The sequence below is a fragment of the Bos mutus genome, chromosome X, assembly GCF_027580195.1.
Source record: "Bos mutus isolate GX-2022 chromosome X, NWIPB_WYAK_1.1, whole genome shotgun sequence".
Classification (NCBI taxonomy): domain Eukaryota; kingdom Metazoa; phylum Chordata; class Mammalia; order Artiodactyla; family Bovidae; genus Bos; species Bos mutus.
Genome location: NC_091646.1, coordinates 42,857,945 through 42,870,645, shown reverse-complemented (window position 1 = coordinate 42,870,645; position 12,701 = coordinate 42,857,945). Strand labels below are relative to the sequence as shown.

At 39.6% G+C, this 12,701-nt stretch overlaps 1 pseudogene; it reads left to right on the top strand.

Annotated features, from left to right (window-relative positions):
• Window positions 1–8,998: 8,998 nt before the first annotated feature.
• On the top strand, window positions 8,999–12,090 carry LOC102285351 (rho GTPase-activating protein 12 pseudogene; annotated as a pseudogene).
• Window positions 12,091–12,701: the final 611 nt, after the last annotated feature.

The following is a 12,701-nucleotide window of genomic DNA, read 5'->3' as shown; positions in this document are numbered from 1 at the left end:
GTAAATGTGTCTCTTTCGGTTATGGTTTCCTTGGTGTGTATGCCTAGCAGTGGGATTGCTGGGTCATATGGCAGTTCTATTTCCAGTTTTTTAAGGAATCTCCACATTGTTCTCCATAGTGACTGTACTAGTTTGCACTCCCACCAACAGTGTAAGAAGCTTCCTTTTCCTCTGCACCCTCTCCAGCTTTTATTGTTCGTAGACTTTTTGATAGCAGCCATTCTGACCAGCAGGAGATGACACCTCATTGTGGGTTTGATTTGCATTTCTCTGATAATGAGTGGTGTTGAGCATCTTTTCATGTGTTTGTTAGCCATCTGTATGTTTTCTTTGTAGAAATGTCTATTTAGTTCTTTGGCCCATTTTGATTGGGTCGCTTGTTTTTCTGAAATGTAGCTGCAGGAGGTGCTTGTATATTTTTGAGATTAATTCTTTGTCAGTTGCTTCATTTCCTATTATTCTCTCCCATTCTGAAGGCTGTCTTTTCACCTTGCTTATAGTTTCCTTCGTTGTGCAAAAGCTTTTAAGTTTAATTAGGTCTTGTTTATTTATTTTTGGTTTTATTTCCATTACTCTGGGAGGTGGATCTTAGAGGATCCTGCTATGATTTACGTCAGAGAGTGTTTTGCCTATGTTTTCCTCTAGGAGTTTTATAGTTTCTGGTCTTACATTTAGATCTTTAATCCATTTTGAGTTTATTTTTGTGTATGGTGTTAGAAAGTGTTCTAGTTTCATTCTTTTACAAGAGGTTGACCAGTTTTCCCAGCATCACTTGTTAAAGACATTGTCTTTTCTCCATTGTATATTCTTGCCTCCTTTGTCAAAGATAACGTGTCCATAGGTGCGTGGATTTATCCCTATGCTTTCTATTTTGTTCCATTGACTATGTTTCTTTGTGCCAGTACTATACTGACTTGATGACTGTAGCTTTGTAGTATAGCCTGAAGTCAGGCAAGTTGATTCCTTCAGTTCCATTCTTCTTTCTCAAGATTGCTTTAGCTATTCGAGGTTTTTTGTATTTCCATACAAATTGTGAAATTGTTTGTTCTAGTTCTCTGAAAAATACCGTTGGTAGCTTGATAGGGATTACATTGAATCTATGTATTGCTTTGGGTAGTATACTCATTTTCACTATATTGATTCTTCCAATCCATGAACATGATATATTTCTCCATCTATTTGTGTCATCTTTGATTTCTTTCATCAGTGTTTTAAAATAGCAACCCACTCCGGTACTCTTTCCTGGAGAATCCCATGGATGGAGGAGCCTGGTGCATGGGGTTGACAAAGAGTCAAACACAACTGAGCGATTTCACTTTCACTTTCACATATATAGGTCTTTTACTTCTTTAGGTAGATTTATTTCTAAGTATTTTATTCTTTCTGTTGCAGTGGTGAATGAAATTGTTTCCTTAATTTCTCTTTCTGTTTTCTCATTGTTAATGTATAGGAATGTAAGGGATTTATGTGTGTTAATTTTATATCCTGCAACTTTACTGTATTCATTGATTAGCTCTAGTAATTTTCTGGTGGAGTCTTTAGGGTTTTCTATGTAGAGGATCATGTCATCTGCAAACAGAGTTTTACTTCTTCTTTTAAAATCTGAATTCCTTTTATTTCTTTTTATTCTCTGATAGCTGTGGCTAAAACTTCCAAAACTATGTTGAATAGTAGTGGTGAGAGTGGGCATCCATGTCTTGTTCCTGACTTTAGGGGAAATGCTTTCAATTTTTCACCATTGAGGATAATATTTGCTGTGGGTTTATCATAAATGGCTTGTATTATGTTGAGTTATGTTCCTTCTATGCCTGCTTTCTGGAGGGTTTTTTTTTTATCATAAATGGATGCTGAATTCTGTCAAAGGCTTTCTCTGCATCTATTGAGATAATCATATGGTTTTTATCTTTCAATTTGTTAATGTGGAGTATCACATTGATTGATTTGTGAACATTGAAGAATCCTTGCATCCCTGGGATAAAGCCCACTTGGTCATGATGTATGATCTTTTTAATATGTTGTTGGATTCTGTTTGCTATAATTTTGTTAAGAATTTTTCGTCTATGTTCATCAGTGATTTTGGCCTATAGTTTTCTTTTTTTGTGGCATGTTTGTCTGGTTTTGGTATTAGCGTGTTGGTTGCTTCATAGAATGAGTTTGGAAGTTTACCTTCCTCTGCAATTTTCTGGAAGAGTTTGAGTAGGAAAGGTGTTAGCTCTTCTCTAAATTTTTGGTAAAATTCACCTGTGAAGCCATCAGGTCCTGGGCTTTTGTTTGTTGGAAGATTTCTGATTAAGGTTTCGATTTCTGTGCTTGTGATGGGTTTTTTAAGATTTTCTATTTCTTCCTGGTTCAGTTATGGAAAGTTATACTTTTCTAAGAACTTGTCCATTTGTTCCAAGTTGTCCATTTTATTGGCATATAGTTGCTGATCATAGTCTCTTATGATCTTTTGTTTTTCTCTGTTGTCTGTTGTGATTTCTCCATTTTTATTTCTAATTTTGTTGATTTGATTCCTCTCCCTTTGTTTCTTGATAAGTCTGGCTAATGATTTGTCTATTTTATTTATCTTTTCAAAAAACCAGTTTTTGGCTTTGTTGATTTTGGCTATGGTCTCCTTTGTTTCTTTTGCAGTTATTTCTGCTCTAATTTTTAAGATTTCTTTCCTTCTGCTAACCATGGGGTGCTTCATTTCTTCTTTTCTCTAGTTGCTTTAGGTGTAGAGTTAGGTTATTTTTTTGCTTTCTCTCCTGTTTGTTGAGGTAGGCTTGTATGCTATGAACCTTCCCCTTAGCACTGCTTTTACTGAATCCCATAGGTTTTGGGTTGTTATATTTTCATTTTCATTTGTTTCTATGCATATTTTGATTTCTTTTTTGATTTCTACTATGATTTGTTGGTTACTCAGATGTTTGTTGTTTAGCCTTCATGTTTGTATTCTTAATAGTTTTTTTTTTCCTTTAGTTTACATCTAATCTTATCACATTGTGATTAGAATAGATGCTTGAGATGATTTAAATGTTTTTGAATTCACCAAGGCTACCTTTATGGCCCAAGATGTGATCTATCCTGGAGAAGGTTCCATGTGCACTTCAGAAAAAAAGTGAAATTCATTGTTTTAGGGTGAAATGTCCTATAGATATCAATTAGGTCTAACTGTAAATTGTATCATTTAAAGTTTGTGTTTCCTTGCTAATTTTCTGTTTAGTTGATCTATCCATAGGTGTTAGTGGGGTATTAAATTCTCCCACTATTATTGTGTTACTGTTAATTTTCCCTTTCATACTTGTTAGCATTTGCCTTATGTATTGAGGTGCTTCTATGTTGGGTGCATATATATTTATAATTGTTGTATCTTCTTCTTGGATTGATCCTTTGATCATTATGTAGTGTCCTTCTTTGTCTCTTTTCCTGGCCTTTATTTCAAAGTCTATTTTATCTGATATGAGTATTGCTACTCCTGCTTTCTTTTGGGCTCCATTTGCATGAAATAATTTTTTTCAGCCCTTCACTTTCAGTCTGTATGTGTCCCTAGGTTTGAGGTGGATCTCTTGTAGGCAGCATATATAGGGGTCTTGTTTTTGTGTCCATTCAGCCAGTCTTTGTCTTTTGGTTGGGGCATTCAACCCATTGACATTTAAGGTAATTATTGATAAATATGGTCCCATTGCCATTTACTTTGTTGTTTTGGGTTTGAGTTTATAAACCTTTTTTGTGTTTTCTGTCTAGAGAAGATCTTGTAGCATTTGTTGAAGAGTTGGTTTGGGAGTGGTGAATTCTCTGAGATTTTGCTTTTCTGTAATGCTTTTGAGTTCTCCTTCATATTTGAATGAGATCCTTGCTGGATACAGTAATCTGGGTTGTAGGTTTTTCTCTTTCATCACTTTAAATATGTCATGCCATTCCCTTCTGGCTTGAAGAGTTTCTATTGAAAGATCAACTGTTATCCTTATGGGGATCCCCTTATGAGTTATTTGTTGCTTTTCCCTTGCTGCTTTTAATATTTGTTCTTTGTGTTTGATCTTCATTAATTTGATAAATATGTGTCTTGGGGTGTTTTTCCTTGGGTTTATCCTGTTTGGGACTCTGGGTTTCTTGGAGTTGGGTGGCTATTTCCTTCCCGATTTTAGGGAAGTTTTCAACTATTATCTCCTGAAGTATTTTCTCATGCCCTTTCTTTTTGTCTTCTTCTTCTGGGAGTCCTACAATTTGAATGTTGGGGTGTTTCACATTGTCCCAGAATTCTCTGAGGTTGTCCTCATTTCTTTTCATTCTTTTTTCTTTTTTCCTCTCTGCTTTATTTATTTCTACCATTCTATCTTCCCCCTCACTTATCCTATCTTTTGCCTCTGTTATTCTACTGTTGTTTACCTCCAGAGTGCTTTTGATCTCAGTTACTGCATTATTCATTATTGATTTACTCTTTTTTATTTCTTCTAGGTCCTTGTTAAACTTTTCTTGCATCATCTCAATCCTTGTCTCCAGACTATTTATCTGTAACTCAATTTTGTTTTCAAGATTTTGGATTATTTTTACTATCATTATTCTGAATTATTTTTCAGGTAGACACCCTATCTCTTCCTCTTTTGTTTGGTTTGGTGGGCTTTTATCATGTTCCTTTACCTGTTGAATATTTCTCTGCCTTTTCATATTGTTTAGGTTGCTGTGTCTGGGGTTGTCTTTCTGTATGCTAGAAGTTTGTGGTTCCTCTTTATTGTGGAGTTTCCTCCTTGTGGGTGGGGTTGGATGAGTGGCTTGTCAAGGTTTCCTGGTTAGGAAAGCTTGCATCAGTGTTATGGGGGGGTGGAGCTGGATATCTTCTCTCTGGAGTACAATGAAGTGTCCAGTAGTGAGTTCTGAGGTGTCTAGGTTTGGTGTGACTTTTGGCTACCTGTATTTTTGTGCTTGGGGTTATGTTCCTGCATTGTTGGAGAATTAGCTTGGTATGTCTTGCTCTGAAACTTTTTGGCTCTTGGGTGGAGCTTGGTTTCAGTGTAGGTATGGAGGCTTTTGGATGAGCTCTTGTCGATTAATGGTCCCTGGAGTCAGGAATTTTCTGGTGTTCTCAAGTTTTGGATTTAGGCCTCCTGCCTCTGGCTTTCAGTCTTTTTCTTACAGTAGCCTCAAGACTTCTTCATCCATACAGCACCAATGATAAAACATCTAGGTTAATGGTGAAAAGATTCTCCACAGTAGGGGACAACCAGAGAAATTCACAGAGTTACATGGAGAAGAGAAGAGGGAGGATGGAGATAGAGGTGACCAGAAGGAGAAGAGAGGGAATCAAAAGGGGATAGAACAGTCTAGCCAGTAATTAATTCCCTATTTGCTCTCCACAGTCTTGAACATCTAGAGAGTTTCACAGAGTTCTATAGAGAAGAGAAGGAGGAAGAAGATAGAAGTGACCAGGAGGAGAGGAGGATGAGTCAAAAGGAGAGAGACCAGTCTAGCCTGTGATCGGTTCCCTAAGTGTTCTCCACAGCCCAGAACACCCAAAGACATTCACAGAGTTAAGTAGAGAACAGAAGGGGGAGGGAGGAGATAGAGGTGACCTGGGGAAGAAAAAGGAGAGTCAAAATGGGAGAGAGCAGTGAAGCCAGTAATCACACTCCTAAGTAAAAAGGGGTACTGAAGATTGGATTCTTAAAAATACAGAATTGATAACAAATACCAAAAAGCAAAGATTAAAAATCTACAGTAGACGTTATACTCTCAAAAATACAATATTAAAAAAACAAAACAAAATCGCAAAAATTATATAAATATGTATATAAGAAATTTGCTTTAAAAACAATGTGTTTTTTTTTTGCTATGTAATAGAAGGTTTTAAAAATGAAAATTAAAGGAGTAATAAAGAACTTAAAAAAGAAATGATAATAGTATAATATATCTACGAATTTCCCTGGAGCTGCTAAGGCCAGTGTGGGGTCAGTTCAGTTTCAGATAATTCCTTGTTCCAGCTTATACTTCTTCTCGAGGTCTATAGGTCCCTTCCAGTGTAGCCAATGCTAACTACAGGGTTTTAATCTGTTACACCTGTCACTTCCAAAGCGGTTCTGTCTTCTTTGTTTATTTTGGCTTCCTCTGTTTGCAAGTCTGTTCAGTATCTAACTTCTTCCCTGACACAAGGGTGCAAAGGTGGTCATTTATTTAGGCTCTCTTGTTTAATTGTGCTGCTGGGAGGGAGGAACACTGCAAACAAATATCACTGGCATGTGCAGAGTGCTTTCCATGTCTGGGCCACACTGGGTTTGCCCCTGCTCATGGTGTGTGTGCTTTCCTGGTCTGCACTGCTGAGGTTCCAGGTTGCTCTGCAGGGAAACTGTCTAAGGCCATCCCTGGGTTGCATGCACTTCCCAGGTCTAAGCCATTCAGGTTCAGGTTCTCGGGTACTCCACAAAGGCACAGACTCTGTTGGGCCTGTGTTTTGTACCCTTCCCAGGTCCGAGGAGTTCAGGTGACCAGGTGCTTGGTGAGTAGTGCACTCTCCCCAGGTGGGACAGTGCATCTTATCACCTCCACTGTCCCAGCCACTCGGTTTCCTGGGTGTGCAGTGGGAGTGCCGTCTCAGGTGTGCTGTGTGTCTCTTCTGGGGAGATGATCTCTGGCTGTGACCCTGCTGGTGGATGTCAACCGTTCAGGATCCCAGGAAGACTTGGTTAGCAACTGGGAGCCTGCTCGAAGTTTGGTAAAGGATGCCATCTCCGGGGCCAAGTTTGCCCCTCGCCTTCCAGCTCTGGCTGTTGCCCACCTGCCTCCCTGCCTCTGGCGGGGAATGGGCCGGTCTTCAGCTGGCTAGCTCTCCTCTGGTATTCGCTCAGTCCTTTGTTCTGTGAGCAGCCCTGCAGTGCCTTAGGTTAGAACTTCTTGTGGGAAAGTTCTCACTCTCTGTCTCTTTCCTCTTTTTTTTTTTCCTCTCTCTGGCTCTCCCACAGTTTGGGTTGCTATCTCACGTTAGCTCCTTCAGATTGCCCTCAGGGCATTCAGGCCTGGTTCTTACCCTAAGCAATGCAGTCCGCACCTCCCTGTTCAGCCCCCGCTTGCTGTTGGCCGACACAAGCGTCTGGGCTACTTCTCCACTGATAGTTGCGGTTAGGCGTGTAATCTGTGGGTTTTATTTATTTATTTTTTCCTCTCGGTTATGTTGCCCTCTGAGATTCCAGAGCTCCCCACAGACCCACTGGTGAGAGGGTTTCCAGGTGTTTGGAAGCTTCTCCTCATTTACAACTCCCTCGCTGGGATGGGTCTCCATCCCTTACTCTTTTGCCTCTCTTTTTATCTTTTATATTTTGTCCTACCTCCTTTTGAAGACAATGGGCTGCCTTTTTGGGTGCCTGGTGTCCTGCACCAGTGTTCAGAAGTTGTTTTGTAGTAATTGTTCAGCGTTCAAATGATCTTTCGATGAATTTGTAGGGAAAAAGTGGTCTCCCCATCCTATTCCTCTGCCATCTTAGGACTGCCACCCTGAATGTTAAGTTTTAAGACAACTTTTTCACTCTTCTCTATTTTATCTCTCCTCTATCTTTTCCACTCTTCTCTATCACTATATTCTATCTTACATGGTACTAAAATGCTTAAAGCAGTGTATGGCAAATATTATTTTGTATGTAGGTGTTCTTAAATTTGTTTCCATCTTTGGCTAGCTGCATGTGGTATATAGATGCGTGCATACTGTTGCTAAGTCATGTCTTACTTTTTGTGACCCCATGAGCTGTAGCCCATGGGGATCCTCTGCCATTGGAATTTACCAGACAAGAATACTGGAGTGGGTTGCCATTTTCTTCTCCAGGGGATCTTCCCGACCCAGGGATCAAACCCATGTCTCCTGCATCTCCTACACTGGCAGACAGATTCTTTACCACTGAGCCGCTGTGGATGTCATTCTGGTATATAGATATCCTGAGTGAATTCTTAGCCAAAGCATCCCTATTCTTCTGGCACTTTTACCAGTTCTCAGGACAATATGCACATCCTAGAAGATGAGCAGAGTGGGAAGAGATATTCCTGAGATGAGCTTCTCTGTGAGGTGGGAGGAAGGGAATTTGGCCTAAGGGTTTTCTCACTCATATTTGGTCTCACAGGGTAGAAGGAATGCCTGGCTGATGATCCTCTGGGGTGGGTGTTTGCAGTGAAAGTCTCTCAGAAGGTAGTCATATCTGCTTGGAAGGCTGGGTAGTCACTTGCCCTGTCATAGACTGAAAACTATGGGATGAACAGCAGTGGTCCCCTATTTCTGACATCTTTTATTATTGACCTGTGTATGTTTGGAATTAGCTTGACAGAAACTGTGGTAGTAGCCACATTCTACTAGTGGGTGTTCAAATAATATGCCACATAGCTCACATAGGAGTTTCTAAGGGTCAGAGCCCCTAGGTGATAGTGACTTCAGCCAGCACAGACTTCAGGTTGAAGTGCTTTTTCTTAGGCACCTTATAGATCTCAGGTTGCAGAATCCTGGCTCAGACATCTGCATCAATAAGAGATGACTAGGAAGGATTTATGGACACCTATAGGCACCCCGGGGGTTCTAGAAATATTCTGTAAAAGGCTGAACTTTCTACATTCAAACAGGTAGAAGTTGAGAGCTATTGTGACTTTGGTAAGAGTATATTAATGTGGGCTTATTTGTATTCAGCGATTGACAAAGGCCAAGACATTTGGGTACTAGAAGGATTTTCAGCAGTGGAAAGACTTGGTTAGATTTAAGACTTCAGATACTCTGGTGTTAGTGTAGACATGGGATAGGAGTTTTGCAGAAGTAGTAGTTAAGAAGGGATTATGGTAGTGTTCTGGTGCTAAGTGATGAGGGATGACATTAAGACAGTGAAAGAAGCAATGGAATGGAGGGGAGAGATTTGAAAAAAATAGTTCTGAGAGAGACTCAATAGAACATCATGTTTATTTTGATAGAGAAGATAAAGGAGAAGGAGAGGTCAAAGGTAACTCTCCAGGGAAAAGAGTTTTGTGAATGAGAGAAGAGGTCAACCAAGTCATTTCCATGATGAAGTCAAGTAAGAGAATAAGTAATACATGTCCACTGAATGGGGAGATTAGGAAGTCAATGGACCTCTAGTGCTCTGTATCCAATGGTGCATTCACTCCTGGCTCTTATTCTTCCTTTATGTTTACTTTGCATGTTCTAAGCCCTCATAGAAGTTCTACAAGTTGAGCCTGCCTTCTTGTTTTGACCTTTCCTAAAACCAATCCACATCTTCACGACACAAATAATCACTCACCTGGAGCCAGAAATCCTGGGATGCAAAGTCAAGCGGGCCTTAGGAAGCATCACTACGAACAAAGCTAGTGGAGGTGATGGAATTCCAGTTGAGCTATTTCAAATCCTAAAAGATGATGCTGTGAAAGTGCTGTACTCAATATACCAGCAAATTTGGAAAACTCAGCAGTGGCCACAGAACGGGAAAAGATCAGTTTTCATTCCAAACACAAAGAAAGGCAATGTGAAAGAATACTCAAACTGCTGCACAATTGCACTCATCTCATACACTAGCAAAGTAATGCTCAAAATTCTCCAAGCCAGGCTTCAACAGTACATGAACTATGAACTTCCAGATGGTCAAGCTGGATTTAGAAAAGGCAGAGGAACCAGAGATCAAATTGCCAACATTCGTTGGGTCATCAAAAAAGCAAGAGAATTCCAGAAAAACATCTATTTCTGATTTATTGCCTATGCCAAAGCCTTTGACTGTGTGGATCACAATAAACTGTGGAAAATTCTGAAAGAGATGGGAATATCAGACCACCTGACCTGCCTCTTGAGAAACCTGTATACAGGTCAGGAAGCAACAGTCAGAACTGGACATGGAACAACAGACTGGTTCCAAATAGGAAAAGGAGTACATCAAGGATGTATATTGTCACTCTGTTTACGTAACTTATATGCAGAGTACATCATGAGAAGTGCTGGACTAGATGAAGCACAGGCTGGAATAAAGATTTCCAGGAGAAATATAAGTAATCTCAGATATGCAGATGACACCACACTTATGGCAGAAAGCAAAGAAGAACTAAAGAGGCTCTTAATGAAAGTAAAAGAGGAGAGTGAAAAAGTTGGCTTAAAACTCAACATTGAGAAAACTAAGATCATGACATCTGGTCCCATCACTTCATGGCAAATAGATGGGGAAACAATGGAAACAGTGACAGACTTCACTTTTGGGGGGGCTCCAAAATCACTTCAGATGGTGGCTGCAGCCATGAAATTAAAAGACACTTGCTCCTTGGAAGAAAAGGACAGGATATTAAAAAGCAGAGACGTTACTTTGCCACCAAAGGTCCGTCTAGTCAAAGCTACAGTTTTTCCAGTGGTCATGTATGGATGTGAGAGTTGGACTATAAAGAAAGCTGAGTGCTGAAGAATTAATGCATTTGAACTATAGTGTTGGAGAAGACTCTTGAGAGTCCCTTAGACAGCAAGGATGTCCAACCAGTCCATCCTAAAGGAAATCAGTCCTGAACATTCATTGAAAGGACTGATGCTGAAGTGGAAACTCCAATACTTTGGCCACCTGATGCGAAGAACTGACTCATTTGAAAAGATCCTGATGCTGGGAGAGATTGAAGGTGGGAGGAGAGGGGGGTGACAGAGGATAAGATGGTTGGATGGCAAAACTGACATGAGTTTGAGCAGGCTCCAGGAGTTGGTGGTGAACAGGGAGGCTTGGTGTGCTGCAGTCCATGGGGTCACAAAGAGTCAGACACAACTGAGTGACTGAAATGAACTGAACTGAAAACTAAACTCCCAACTAAAACTTTTCAGCTCTGGGTCCAATTCCTTTAGGACTCCTCACTTTGCTGACAAAGGTCCATATAAGTGAAAGCTATGGTTTTTCCAGTAGTCATGTATGGATGTGAGAATTTGGACCATAAAGAAGACTGAACATTACATTTAATAATCCATATTTCTCTTAACACTTGTCATTGAGAGAGAGAGATGGATTATTAAATGTAACAAAAATTACTGAAAATGGGAAAAAGGTTCAAAAGACTGGTTGTCTTCTTAGGCCATTTTGCAGGGTTCATCTTTTCTCTTCACCAAAATACAAGGAAGTAGCACAAGTTGGTTTGAGAGTAATCAGTCCAAAGCAGAGTTATAGCGGACCTTAAGGGAGTGACCATCGAGATGGCTTCAAAAGATAAATCCAGCTAAAAGAATGTATTTGAGCTGAAAACCCATCAAGGAACAGAATTGCTGATTCAGTCTGACAGTGACACTGTTACAAATGATTGGTTTAATCTTCTCAGTAGTACTATTACTAATCAGACAGTAGAACCCAATGAAGCAATCAAACAGGAGATACCAGATTCACCAGGAATTGAAAAGCATGATAAAGAAAAGGACCAGAAGGAACCAAAGAAATTGCATTCTGTGAAAGTATCTATTATAGATTCTTCAGAACAGAAGAAAAACAAGAAAAACTTAAAGAAGTTTCTTACACAATGCCCTACTTTGCAAGCTGTTCGTGAAAAAGGTTATATTAAAGATCAGGTATTTGGAGCCAGTCTTGCTGATCTGTGTCAGAGGGAGAATAGCACATTGCCAAAATTTGTGAAATTATACATATTGAACATGTTGAGCAATATGGGCTGGATGTTGATGGGATTTACAGAGTTAGTGGCAACCTAGCAGTGATCCAGAAGCTGAGGTTTGCAGTCAAGCATGATGAGAAATTGGACTTGAAGGATAGTAAATGGGAAGATATTCATGTCATCACTGGAGCCCTCAAAATGTTTTTTCGAGAATTACCAGAACCTCTCTTTACACTTAATCATTTTAATGATTTTGTTAATGCAATTAAACAAGAACCGTGACAGCGTGTCTCTGCTGTGAAGGACCTGATCAAACAGTTGCCAAAATCAAATCAGGACACAATGCAGATTCTGTTCAGACATCTCAAACGAGTTATAGAAAATGGAGGGAAAAACCGAATGACCTATCAGAGAATAGTGATTGTTTTTGGTCCCACTCTGCTCAAGCCAGAGAAGGAGACTGGTAACATAGTGGTCCACACCATCTACCAGAATCAAATCATAGAATTAATTCTTCTCGAGAAAAATTCCGTCTTTGGATACTGACACTTACTGAAGACAACCTGTGAAATAGAAGCTGGATTTCATCAGATTCCAGATCCTCATACCTGAAGTATTTTATGTTTGGACCAAGCAGTGACTCTTTTCTTTTGGACTTTTCTGAGGGATCAGAAGGGAATGGAAGGGTCCGGATGTGTGTTATTTGCTGCTTTGTTACAAGTTCATAAACCTGTGGGTGCTTTTGAATTAATTTTATCCTGAATGTTTGCATTTCACACTCTGACTTTCAGTAAAAAAAATCAAAACTTGCAATTCCAACCAGTCATATACACTGGGTAATTTGGTAGGAATACATTTTTTTTTTCCCCTCAAACTGGATAACGAAGAATTTCTTTTCACGATTTGATAGATTCATTACTTGATAGAACAACACTTACAATCAGTTATTTTTAAAATGCTCCTGGGCATTTAAAACAAAGTGAAGTATGTCTGTTTCGAAACCTGTGTATATCTTTTCCAGGATTTCTGCATGCAGTGGCAGTCTGAGTGCTAGGACCCATTACAACCCAGACAGCATCCCTTGATGAAGGCTGGCTGTCTTCACTGTGTAACACAGCAGCACACTAATAGTACTTAAAACGCTGTGATATACTAGA